This window comes from Molossus molossus, unplaced genomic scaffold, assembly GCF_014108415.1.
Source record: "Molossus molossus isolate mMolMol1 unplaced genomic scaffold, mMolMol1.p scaffold_m16_p_6, whole genome shotgun sequence".
NCBI classification, from domain to species: Eukaryota; Metazoa; Chordata; class Mammalia; order Chiroptera; family Molossidae; genus Molossus; species Molossus molossus.
This window is the reverse complement of record NW_023425399.1, coordinates 13,357,568-13,369,384: the sequence shown is the minus strand read 5'-3', so window position 1 is coordinate 13,369,384 and position 11,817 is coordinate 13,357,568. Positions and strand designations below refer to the sequence as shown.

Sequence of the window (11,817 nt, the reverse complement as noted above, 5' to 3'; positions counted from 1 at the left end):
CTCTTTGGTCTTCGGGCCAACGCTCTAACCGCTGAGCAAGACCAGCCAGGGCCTCATTTAATGTTAACAGAACTCTAGAGGGGAGAAAATATCACAGATTGTATAGCTGGAGAGACGGAGGCTCAGAGAGGAGCAGCGTCTTGCCCAAGGTTACACAGCAGTTAGTGGTGTGAAGTCCGGGTCTGCGGGGTTCCAAACCCCACCTTTCCCACCACCTGCTGATTTGCTCCGGATCACCCCAGGGCACAGTTTACAAAAGGCAATTATGAACCTGGGAATAAGACCCTTGATTCCAGAGAGCTCCCTCCCTCCTTCTGCCAGGGAAGGACACAAGACATCGGCAGTCTGTGACCCCGATGGGGGCCTTCGCCAGAATATGACCACTGGCACCCCGATCTTGGACTTCCTGCCTCCAAAACTGTGAGACATAAATTTCTGTTGTTTATAAACTACCCAGGATGTGGTTATTTTGTTATGCAGCACAAACAGACGAAGGCACTTATTTTCTCACTTTTCCTACCTTCTGCTAACTTGTTAAACAGAATGTTTTTTGTTCTACTGGTGAAATTATTGGCCCCGCTCTTTTTCCTTCAATTTCCTTCATTGTTTTTTTTTTTTCCTTCTGGAATCTACCGTTAGAGTTGAAAAGCCGAGGCTATCTGACTTCGGATTTTCTTTGAAGACAACCCACTTTTTCTGCCTCGATTTTCATCAGTCTTCCTTTATCTTTGAAGTGGAACGGTTTCATCAGAATCTACACCTTACTATTTAGTTTCTTATTCCTACCAAATTTACTTGGTAACCCTTTCAGAGCTGAAAAAGCCTACCTACCTCCACTTTGGTGACGTTTTCTTCGATTTCCTCTTCGAATGTTGTTTCTGTTGCATTTGCTCCATTTCTTACGTCCAAGAAGACACAGTGTCCATCCGTCGATTCCAGGTTCCCTCTTCTCCACAGCTCGGTGTATCAGTCTGGACCTGGTCAGGGAACAAGACCACACCAGTTACTTTAACAGAAATAACTTCAAGTAAACAATGGCTGACTGGATACAAAGTGTTAACCAGGTACTGAAAAGGCGGAGAGAGAGCACTACGATGATAGGATGATAGCAGTAGCGTCTTCAAGGAGTCGCTACCACCCTGGGAGCTGGGAAGACAAAGACAGGAAGTTGGTGGCTTTAAAGGGGGTTTAGGCCCTGGCCAGTTTGGCTCAGCGGTTAGAGCGTTGGCCTGTGGTGCAGAGAGACCCGGGTTCGGTTCCCACTAAGGGCACGCACCTCGGTTGCAGTTTGTCCCCGGCCCTGGTTGGTTGTGCAGGAGGCAACCATTCAATGTGTTCCTTTCACGTCGATGTTTCTCTCTTCCTCTCTCCCCCTCCCACTCTATCTGAACAAAAAAACAAAAAAATGTCTTCGGGTGAGGATAAAAAAAAATAAAATAAAGGGAGTTTAGAAGCTTGGAAAAAGGGGTTCTGCGAAGCTGATAATCAAACCTTGGAGCTGTGCTGGCATCTCTGAGCTCAGGGGTCCCACAATTGTCAGGGACAAGATGTTACAACGCCTGTGCTGCCCCCGCTAAGGCCTGGAACAGTGAGCGACAGGTCCTTTAAAAAAAGGCTTCTAGCCCTGGCCAGTTTGGCTCAGCAGTTGAGCGTCGGCCTGCGGACCAGTAAGTCCCAGGTTCGGTTCCCGCTAGGGGCACATACCACACAAAAAAAGAGGCTTCTAGACCAGTGGTTCCCAACCTTGGCCATATGTTGGAATCACCCTGAGAATATTAAAAAATACCAATGCCTGGATCCCTTCCCTTCAGATTCTGAGCTCACTGGTCTGAGGTGCTGCCTGAGCATTAAGTTTTACTCCCCAGGTGATTCTAAGGTGTAGCCAAGATTGAGGACCACTGGCCTAGAATAATCTCTGCATGGCACCTGTTCCCACCTCTGAGCGTAAGGTGAGCGTTCACAGCCCTGGTGGCAGAGCATCCTGATACCCACCTGAAAGAGCTCTTTGACACAGGTGACGCTCCTCCCTGCCCCAGGGGGTCCTGATTGAATTCATTTACGTTGGGGTGGACATTGGGATTTTTTAATCCTGGGAGTTCTAAGTGCAGCCAGGGTTTAAGTAGAGGAAAGACCCATTACACGTATTTCTCCTACCAGGGAGTTTTGATGAGTAGACGGCAGACATCAAAACATTCTAACATTTGTCAGCCTCAAGATACTGGGTTGGTGGAACGAGTCTGACAGTTGGATCATTTAAATAGGGAGCCCCTTCTCTACCAGACGTCACACGTTAAGATAAACTCAAAAGCCCACACACGTGCCCTTTTATTTATTTCACGATGGAGAAGATTAGGAACACGAGTGAGGAAGATAACTTTCCATTTCCTTTATTATAACTGCAAGTTAGCTTTGGGTCCCATTGTCCTGGGCCCGTGGCTCCTGGACCAGTGTCAGCATCACCTGGTATATGGTTAAAAATGCACATTCTGAGGGACTTCCGGTCAGGATGGCGGGAGGTAACCGCGGTATCGCGTCCTCTCAACCACATCAAAGTTACAACTAAACTACAGAACAACCATCATTCAAAACCACCTGAAATCGCGCTGAATGGAAGTCCTACAACTACGGAATCAAAGCAGCAGCCACATCCAGCCTGGTAGGAGGGCGGAGGGGACGGGCTGGTCCCACACCCACGTGTGGCGGATAAAAATCAGGAGGACACCTCGGCTGGGAAGGTCCTTCCTGAGGACTGAGGGGTCCCCGTCCCACTCCAGGCGCCCCGCTCAGGGTTCCAGTGCCAGGAAGAGAATCCCCATCACTTCTGGCTGGAAAAACCAGCGGGAACTGAGGCTCAGGGAGGCTGAGGCGGCCGGAGCCCCAGGCGGCTCCTTAAAGGGCCCGCGCACGGACTTATCGGACTCTCTCCCTCTAAGCTCGGAGGGGAGGCAGCTCGAGGGGCGCCAGAGTCATACAGGGAAGAACTGATCTGTTTGGCATTGGAGCGAGGGCTAGAGAGGGGGCTTTCTCCTGGACAGACGTGCTGTCAGAGGCCTTTGTTCCTTTGGTGAGCCCTTCCCGGGGGCGACAGACAGCCGCCATATCTGGGACTCCAGCAACCTGGCTCACACTGGTAGCCCCGCCCTGCTGACTCCCTGAGGCCCTGCCTCACCCATCTTTCAGGCCCACCCAAGCTGTTGCCAGTTGCTTAAACATAGGATTGGCCTGTCTTGGATCCTGCTTCAGGTTTTCCTAAATTCTTTCAAACAAGCAGCATCTGGTCTCAGCTAGCCCCATACCTCTCGTTAAGTAATACACAGAAACAAACACAGGGAGGCAGCCAAAATGAGGAGACAAAGAAACAGGTCCCAAATGAAAGAACAGATCAAAACCCCAGGAAAAGAACTAAGCAACCTAACAGATGCTGAGTTCAAAATACTGCTTATAAGTATGCTCAATAAACTTAGTGAGGGCCTCAAGAACATAAAAAAGGACCAGTCAGAAATTATGGATGCACAGTCAGAAATGAAGGAGGCATTAACTGAAATAAAGAATAATTTACACAGATTCAATAGTAGAGTACGTAAATCCAAGAAGAAAACCATTGATTTGGAATATAAGGAAGCAAAAAACACCCAATCAGACAGCAAAAAGAAAAAAGAATCCAAAAAAATGAGGATAGTGTAAGGAACCTCTGGGTAAACTTCAAGCGCGCCAACATTCGCATCTTGGGGGTGCCAGAAGGAGAAGAGAGAGAACAAGAAATCGAAAACCTGTTTGAAACAATAATGGCAGAAAACTTTCCTAACTTGGTGAAAGAGACAGACATACAAGTCCAGGAAGCACAGAGAGTCCCAAACAAGATGAACCCCAAGAGGTCCACACCAAGACACATCATCATCAAAATGCAAAAGGTTCAAGACAAAGGGAGAATCTTAAAAGCAGCAAGAAAAAAGCAGTTTGTTACCTACAAGGAGTTCCCATAAGGCTGTCAGCTGATTTCTCAAAAGAAACTTTGCAGGCTAGAAGGGAGTGGCAAGAAATATTCAGAGTGATGAAAAGCAAGAACCTACAACCAAGATTACTCTATCCTGCAAAGCTGTCATTTAGAATCAATGGACATATAGTTTCCCAGACAAGAAAAAGTTAAAGGAGTCCATCACCACCAAACCGTTATTCTGTGAAATGTTGAAGGGTCTTTTTGAAGAAAAAGATAAAATATATGAACAAACAAAATGGCAATGAATACATATCTATCGACAATGGAATCTACAAACAAAATGAACAGGCAGAGCAGAAACATTCTCATAGATACAGAGAACATTTTGTTGGTTGCCAAATGGGAGGGGGGTTGGGGGAATGGGTGAAAAAGGTGAAGGGATTAAGAAGTACAAACTCATTGCTAGACTGACAAACCTCAAAGGGAAAGGGGTTGGGGGGTGGGAAGAAATAAACCAAAGAACTTATATGCATAACCAATGGACACAGACAATAGTGTGGGAAAAGGCAGGAGGGGGGCGGGAGGGGGGCGGGAGTGGGGAGGAGGGGGTCAATGGGGGAAAAATGAGGAACATCTGTAATACATTCAACAATAAAGATTTTTTTTTTAAATGCACATTCTTGGGCCCCACCCCAGATCTACTGAATCAGAAACTCTGGGGGGAGGACTCAGCCATCTGTGTTTTACCAAATCTTCCAGGTCTTATGCCCATTCAAACTTGAGATCCACTTTTCCAACCAGTGACACCGGGAAAAAAGAAAGCCCATGTCCCTCTCTGGCCCAGGAACCCCTTCCATCGACAATGGCAGAGAGTAGCTCCCCGCCTCTGGTAGACCAACGGCATCACCATAGCAACATGCTCTCGGTGGGTCTCAGACATTCACCAGGAAAACATCTTGTCTTAATAAATGGAAGAATTTGCATGTAAAATCAGACTCCTGTGCCCTTTGTCTCTCTGCCTGCCTGTGACAACTGGTTCCATCTCTTCACCTTTCCGTGCGGCAGGCTGAGAACTTATTTTTGTCTAATCCCGCCTTATCCTCTCAAACCGGTGCAATTTTCTCCAGATTTTGACAACGGATCATCTGATGGTCCTCGATGTGGCCTACTGTTGTGACTCTTGTCCTTCAGCAGTGCTTTCATTAATGCCTCTGTTGCACTCATGCTGGGGAGGGGTCACATCAAACTGTTGACACTAATTGAGCTCAGAATAAAGTGAAGCCCCTGGTTTCATTTTCCACAGTGGATGCTAAGCCGCGTCGTCTCTGCCCTGCATCTCAGCCGCTGTACATTGTGAGCTGACAGCATCTTTGCTTCCTGGTTCAGCTGTGCCCGGGTAGCATGCTTCGTTCATGCTGGGGTGCCAACCGTATCGGTTTGCCAGGGACTAAGGGGTGTCTCAGGAAACAGAACTCTCGGGACTAAAACCAGGAAAGCCCCCCCCCCCAGAGCAGCTTTCAACCAGTAAAAATGGGATCTGGTAGCTAAGCCAGCAACCTTGTTCTTCGGTGGGTGTGACGGGCAGCCCCCAAGATGGCCCCCAGTGATCCTGCCACTGGTAGTCGTGTGTGATCTCCTGCCCGTGGTGGTGGGCGGGACCTCGTGACTCGATTTTAACCCAGGAAAAGGGATGGGCTCCCTCTTCTGAGATTAGGTTGCAAGGAGACTGAGACTTCCGAATCGCTGGCTTGTCTCTCACGTTCTCCCTCACTGGCTCCGAGAGAAGCCAGTGCCCATGTCGAGAGGTACCCTACCAACAGGTCCACGCGGCCAGGGACTTACACCCCCAGACAACTGTTATCGGTTGAATCGTGTCCCCAGAAAAGATGTTACAGTTCGACCCCTGAACCAACCCCAGCTGCCCTCTTTCCTGGGACCGACCCTTCCCCACCCTTCATTCCCATGGTTACTGCAGAAGCCGCCCTTGCACACACTGTGACCTCACTGCCCTGGCCACAGCGGGCGGGCCTGGGGGTACCTGACCTGAGTGGGACCTGGACTGTGACAAACTGAGAACTAAAGCCATGCCTCCTTCAGGGTAGTAGTGCGATACTTCAGATTCTGGAGCTGTCGGCCTCCATGTTGTTCCGTTTCTACTATGACCAACATGTAGGTTTCTTTCACTTACAACCGAAGACCTGACTCAAACAAACAAGGCTCAAGCAAGAAAGAGAACGTCCCTTTCACCACCACAGTCACCCCAGAGGTGAAAGTCACATTTGCACAACATTCAGAAGATAAGAGATGTACCACTGCCACCCGAGCCTGAGCCCAGCTTCCTTCCGGGAAGTTCCCTCTGATCTTCCCTGAAAAACAAGCACCATACCAGACCCCCCAGCCTCAAAAGTTACCCTTGGATCTCCCTGTTGTGCCCAGAAATAATACCTCGGACTGGCAGCAAAGTTTACATGGGAAGGAGAAATGGAAAATACTATGAAGCAAAGGCACCGCAAGTTACTCAAGGATGGAGATCGGTTCAATAGGTGAGGAAATGCAAGAGTTATGGAGAAACCAGAGGAGAAATATTTATTGGAACAGCTGTGACTCCAGACCCTCCCAGCTTAAATGGGAGGCCCAAATTCACCCCCATAATATTCACCTTTGTGTAGCCAACAACAAAAAGGGCCTGGGGCAGACATGGCATCAATGCTTTTTGGATGGATGGATGGATGGATGGATGGATGGATGGATGGATGGATGCCAAATGAGAACATGGTGGTTGGCCCTCTCTAAGCAGAATTAGGAACACTTAGCTGAGGTGAGTGGCAAGGGCGTTTGGTTGATCCTGGTAGCACATTTGGCTGGCAGGTCTCTTAGGGGATTGGAACAAGTGGTTGTGAGGGGTGTAGAGAGAATACTGCCTTCCCACTGACCTGCTGTGTGACTCTGAGCCACTGCCTTTGCCTCTCTGAGCTCGTTTCCCCATCTACACAAATATAGGCGGTCATCGCTCTCCCTCTCTCTGGTCCCTTCCACCTTCCAGACCCGAGGAAACCGCATGGGGTATGGGGTTGGGATGTTCCCGAACTGTGAAGGCAGAGCCACGCCCCAGGCCCTCTGCAGAGCGGGTCTCCCCCGCCCATCTGCCAGTTCCGTTTACAGAATGACACGAGGATGGGTGGGCAGCTGGAAGGTCTCCAACTTCTCTGAGAACATCTCTGCAGATGCTCCTGAAAGGGTGAGACGTGGGCCTTGTGGCGAGTGAGAAGTTTGGAACGCTGCCACTCGGTCCCGCCTGGCCCCCCGGGTGCAACACACTGAAAAGTCCCTGTGGGAGCTCTGCGTCTGTCCATGAGATGACCGGGGCTCTGTCAGAGATGGTGCCCTCCCCTGCCCTGCCCCGGTGTCGGAGGATAAACTCCTGGACCTCTGGCATGACGGTGATGATGGAAATGATGCAACTCTCCCCTGAGAACAGACAGGGCCACATTTAGGGGTATCCCTTTGTCCCAAGTCAGTCCACTCTCTGCTCCTCACTGCCCAGGGCACTTCTGAGTCTCTTTACAAAGATGTTCCTCAGCCTCCAGGTAATCAGTTAATGTCAATGTACACCAGCGATGGGGCTCGCGATCCTACAGACCCACACTTTCCTGGAACCCAGCCAAGCCATCTTGGTGCAAATCATTAACACAGATTCACTGTGTCCTGGGAGCTGTGCTAGGCTTCTCTGATGCAGTCCTCAGTACGGCTCTCTTCAGGAAGTAGTCGATCCCAATATAATACTGAAGAGTAAACTGAGGCTCCGAGAAGCTATTAACTTGTGGCCCAGTCAGTGGCAGAACTGAGATGAAAAAGTGGGTCAGGCCCTGGCCGGTTTGGCTCAGCAGTTAGAGTGTCGGCCTGCGGTCCAGAGAGACACGGGTTCGGTCCCGCTAAGGGCGCGTACCTCGGTTGCAGTTTGTCCCCGGCCCTGGTTGGTTGTGCGGGTGGCAGCCACTCGATGTGTCCCTTTCACGTCGATGTTTCTCTCTCTCTCTTCCTCTCTCTCCCTCCTTCCCTGTCTGAACAAAAAATGGAAAAATGTCCTCAGGTGAGGACTAAAAAAAAGAAGAAAAAGTGGGTTAGTCCTAGGCAGAGCTTGTGCCCTAACCACTTGGAGTACTGCTTCCCAGCACAGCCCGGATCTTAAAACCAAAGACTCTTCCAGCCGGGACCAACGGGCTTCACGCTTGCTTGCAGCCTGGCCAAACTTCACTGCACAGTTGCAGGCGATGGGCTGGCCGGTCCTACCACACCTCTGTCCGTACTGTTCGCTCGCCCCAGTATGCTCCAGGCTCTGCTCACGGGTCCCCTCCTCCACACACTTCCTGACCCTTCAGACCCCCACGGTGGAATGAACATGCTCTCACTGACTCCGCAGTATCTCCTACAGGAAACATTTCCACCACCGTTTGCGTGTGGATCTCAGCCTTCTGGCTTCCAGGCTTCGGGGAAAAACAGTTCACGCCTTACCCATGTCTGTTCGCCCCAGGTCTAGCACCGTGCTGGGAACACAGAGGCTCTCAGTAAATACTGGATGAAGAACTGAATAAAATGAAACCTCCTCAGAAATCCGATTTCAAGCAGCCAGGACAGCAAGTTCATGGGGCAGGGACGCCTGGCACACAGCACGTGCTTGCTCAGTGGAAACGTATTTCACGAATGAAGGATGGACATGGCTGAGCGTTTACACCCTTATTTCTGTTCACTCTCCACGTGACCGAGAGAGCTGGTTCCAGATGGAATCTTAGGATTTAGAAATGGAAACATCAGCCCTGGCTGGTGTGGCTCAGTTGGTTGGAGCATCGTCCCGGACACCGAAAGGTGGTGGGTTCGATTTCTGATCAGGGCACATACCTGGGTTGCAGGTTCAATCTCCAGCCAGGGCACGTATAGAAAGCAACCGATCCATGTTTTTCTCACATGTCGATGTTTCTCTCTTATATAAAAAAAAAATTTTTTTAATTAAAAAAATAAATGAAACATCAAGTAGTTTCTAGTAAATTGACCATTAGCTCTAAGTGCCTGTTATGGACTGAATGTTTGTGTTCCCCCCAAATTCACATGTTGAAACCCTAATCCCAATGTGATGGTATTTGGAGGTGGGGCCTTTGGGGGTAATTAGGTCCTAAGAGTGGAGCCCTCGTGAATGGGCTCAGCGCCCTTTTAAGAGGAGGCCAGACTGTCAGCTAAGCTTGTTCTCCACCATGTGAGGGCACAATGAGAGGCGGCAGGGAGGGTCCGTAGCAGAACCCGGCTGTGCTGGCCCCAGAATTCCAGCCCTCAGACTCCAGAAAATGTCTCCGTTGCTTACAAGCCGCTCGGTCCAAGGAGCTTCCTTACAGCAGCCCAAGCTGGCGAAACAGTCTGGAAGTAACTTTTTAAACTTAAAACCATCCTTCTGAGACAACACCCCTTCAAACTTCAGTAAGAAAAGAAGCTCTCGATTCAAAACGTTGACAATAAAGAGACATTAGTCACTCCACACTGCAAACGGGGTTGGCCTAATTCTGGAGGGCTGATGAGATCCTCAAAATAAATGTATACATATAGAAAGCCTTTTTAGAGCTGGGTTTTCCCAGAAACAGACCCGAGGCAAGGGTCTGACTGCAAGTCCTTTATTTGAGAGGTGACCCCAGGAAGCCCCAGCAGGGGAAGGGGAGGGAAGACAGAGAAGAAATGGAAGCCAATTAGTAGCATCTTGTCGGTTCAGTTAGCACTGTGGGCAGCTAGAGCTCCTTCCTACGGAGGACTCGAGGAGACATCTCCGAACTGACCCATCTAAGGGGGAAGGGAACTGGGCCATTATTCTCCAGCTCCCGGCTGCCAGGCCTGAGTGGGGGGAGCAGTGGCACCCCAATATTTCCAGCCTGCCCAAGCACCCAGGGCTGAGAGAAAGCCCTGGAGAGGAGAGTGGCCCACAGTGACTATGGACCCTCAGCATATTCAGAACGTCATCAAGAGTCTGCACCCAAGCCCCAGGGAGACAAGAGCATTTGTCTCCAACCAACAGGTATTGGAACCCAATGTAAAACGGGGCAAGGAAGTGGGGGTCCGGGCAGAGGAGAAGCTAGAAACTCCCATCTGCCTCTCCTCCTCTCTCCTGCCTTTTGCCTTCTCTCCCTCCCCAGCCCGGAGCCTGTTTCTTCCCAGGCTGCGCCGCTGTCCCACGCGGCAGGCACTTCCAGCACCCCTCCGGTCCCTTTTCTCTCCTCTCACGAGCCCATAACGCAAAAGTGAAGGATCTTGCTTAATATCTGTTTACTTAGGAACAGTGAGCTTTATGTACACTGATCTTAATTAAAATCTCAGTGAGTTTCTATTTGTGGATGGAGAGGCATTCTGCCCAAGAGGGGGGCCTCTGAAATCTTGGCACCTTCTTACCAACGCACCCCCAGCACTTGGAAGAAACACTTGGGATTCAGTCTTTCCCTGGGGAGCCCAGGAAGCTATTCATGTTCTCAGCAGCACCAGTTCTTAGCAACTTCCCTCTGTGAGTGAAGTGGGTTTCTCTCCAGACTTGCTGGAGTGGCGCCTCGGGAGCGCGACGGAACTCCATCTGGGTGGGCGGCCGATGGTGTCAGGAGGGGTGTCTGCAGCGAGGCGCTCGAGTCGCACCTAAAACAGTCTGCGGTAATTGCTCTCCCCTGCCATTTTGGGGGTCCCCTCTAAACGACCGCAAAAAAAAAAAAATGCCCTGACCAGTTTGGCTCCGCTGCCGTTACAGCCTCGGCCGGCAGACCAATGAGTTGCAGGTTTGATTCTGGTCAGGACATATGCCTGGCTTGCGGGCTCATCCCCAGTAGGGGGCGTGCAGGAGAGCCTGTTGATGTCTCCCTCACACAGATGTTTCTATCCCTCTCTCCCTTCCTCTCTCTCTAAAGCATCAATTTAAAAACTATTTTTCAAATAATAATAATAAATAAAAATAAAGAAAGAAAAAAATGGCCCTGGCCAGTTTGACTCAGTGGTTAGAGCATCGGCCCACCAACCAAGGGTCTTGGGTTTGATTCCCAGTCAAGGGCACATTCATGGGTTGCAGGTTCAATCCCCAGCCCCGGCTGGGGTTGTGCAGGAGGCAACCAATCGATGTATCTCTCTCACATCAATGTTTCTCTCTCTCTCTCCCTCTTCCTCTCTCCCTCCTTCCCTCCCACTCTTTCTAAAAAGCAATGGAAAGATATCCTCGGTGAGGATTAACAAAACAAAAAAAAAAAGGAAAGAAAGAAATGTAAAAAAACCCAGAGGTCGGGAACCCCAGTGGTTTTCACCCTGGGGTGGGTGTGGGCACCAGAGAAGGCCCAAGTGACTAAACTTCTCCCATAGGAACCTGGATGCTCCACTTTTGTTGATTTTACATGTTGGGTTTCTGGAATGCAGTTCCACGTCTTTAAAAAGTTAGAAAACCACTGTTCTATAGTTCCAACCAAGGAGCATGGCTAGCTCAGGAGAGGCTTGTCTGGGACCTAGGTTTACTGACTCCTGGTCTAGTGCTCATTCAGCTCAATGCCACAGCCAAGCAGGCCCAGAGGTGTGGTCTTCCTTCAAATGAGGACCTTGGACCTGGAGGCCCAACCTAAAAAGGGAGTCTGGGTCGGGGGGGGGGGGGGTTGGGGAACCTGCAGCAGCACGGATGTGGGACAGCAAGGATGATAGCCTTGACCTGCAGTGGCAGCAGGAGCTTGACTTACAGGTGTGGGGGAGGCCAAAGGAGATGGGATGGAGACCCCAAGATCAAGATGGAGCTTAGGAGCCCAAACTAGTTCAGTGAGGCAGGGCCCAAGGCCAGGAGATGGACCAGGGTGGCCAAAGCCCTGAAAGATGGAGGTCAGCAGCACCTG

The 11,817-nt window shown here is 50.3% G+C and overlaps 1 long non-coding RNA gene across 1 annotated transcript in view; it reads right to left on the bottom strand.

Moving 5' to 3' along the window:
• Positions 1-837: 837 nt before the first annotated feature.
• The window catches only part of LOC118619316, a 42,768-nt gene continuing 31,788 nt past the window's right edge, over positions 838-11,817 (bottom strand). The window contains exon 3 of the long non-coding RNA XR_004957157.1: positions 838-977. This is a non-coding gene — a long non-coding RNA (uncharacterized LOC118619316). The remainder of the gene's footprint in view (positions 978-11,817) is intronic.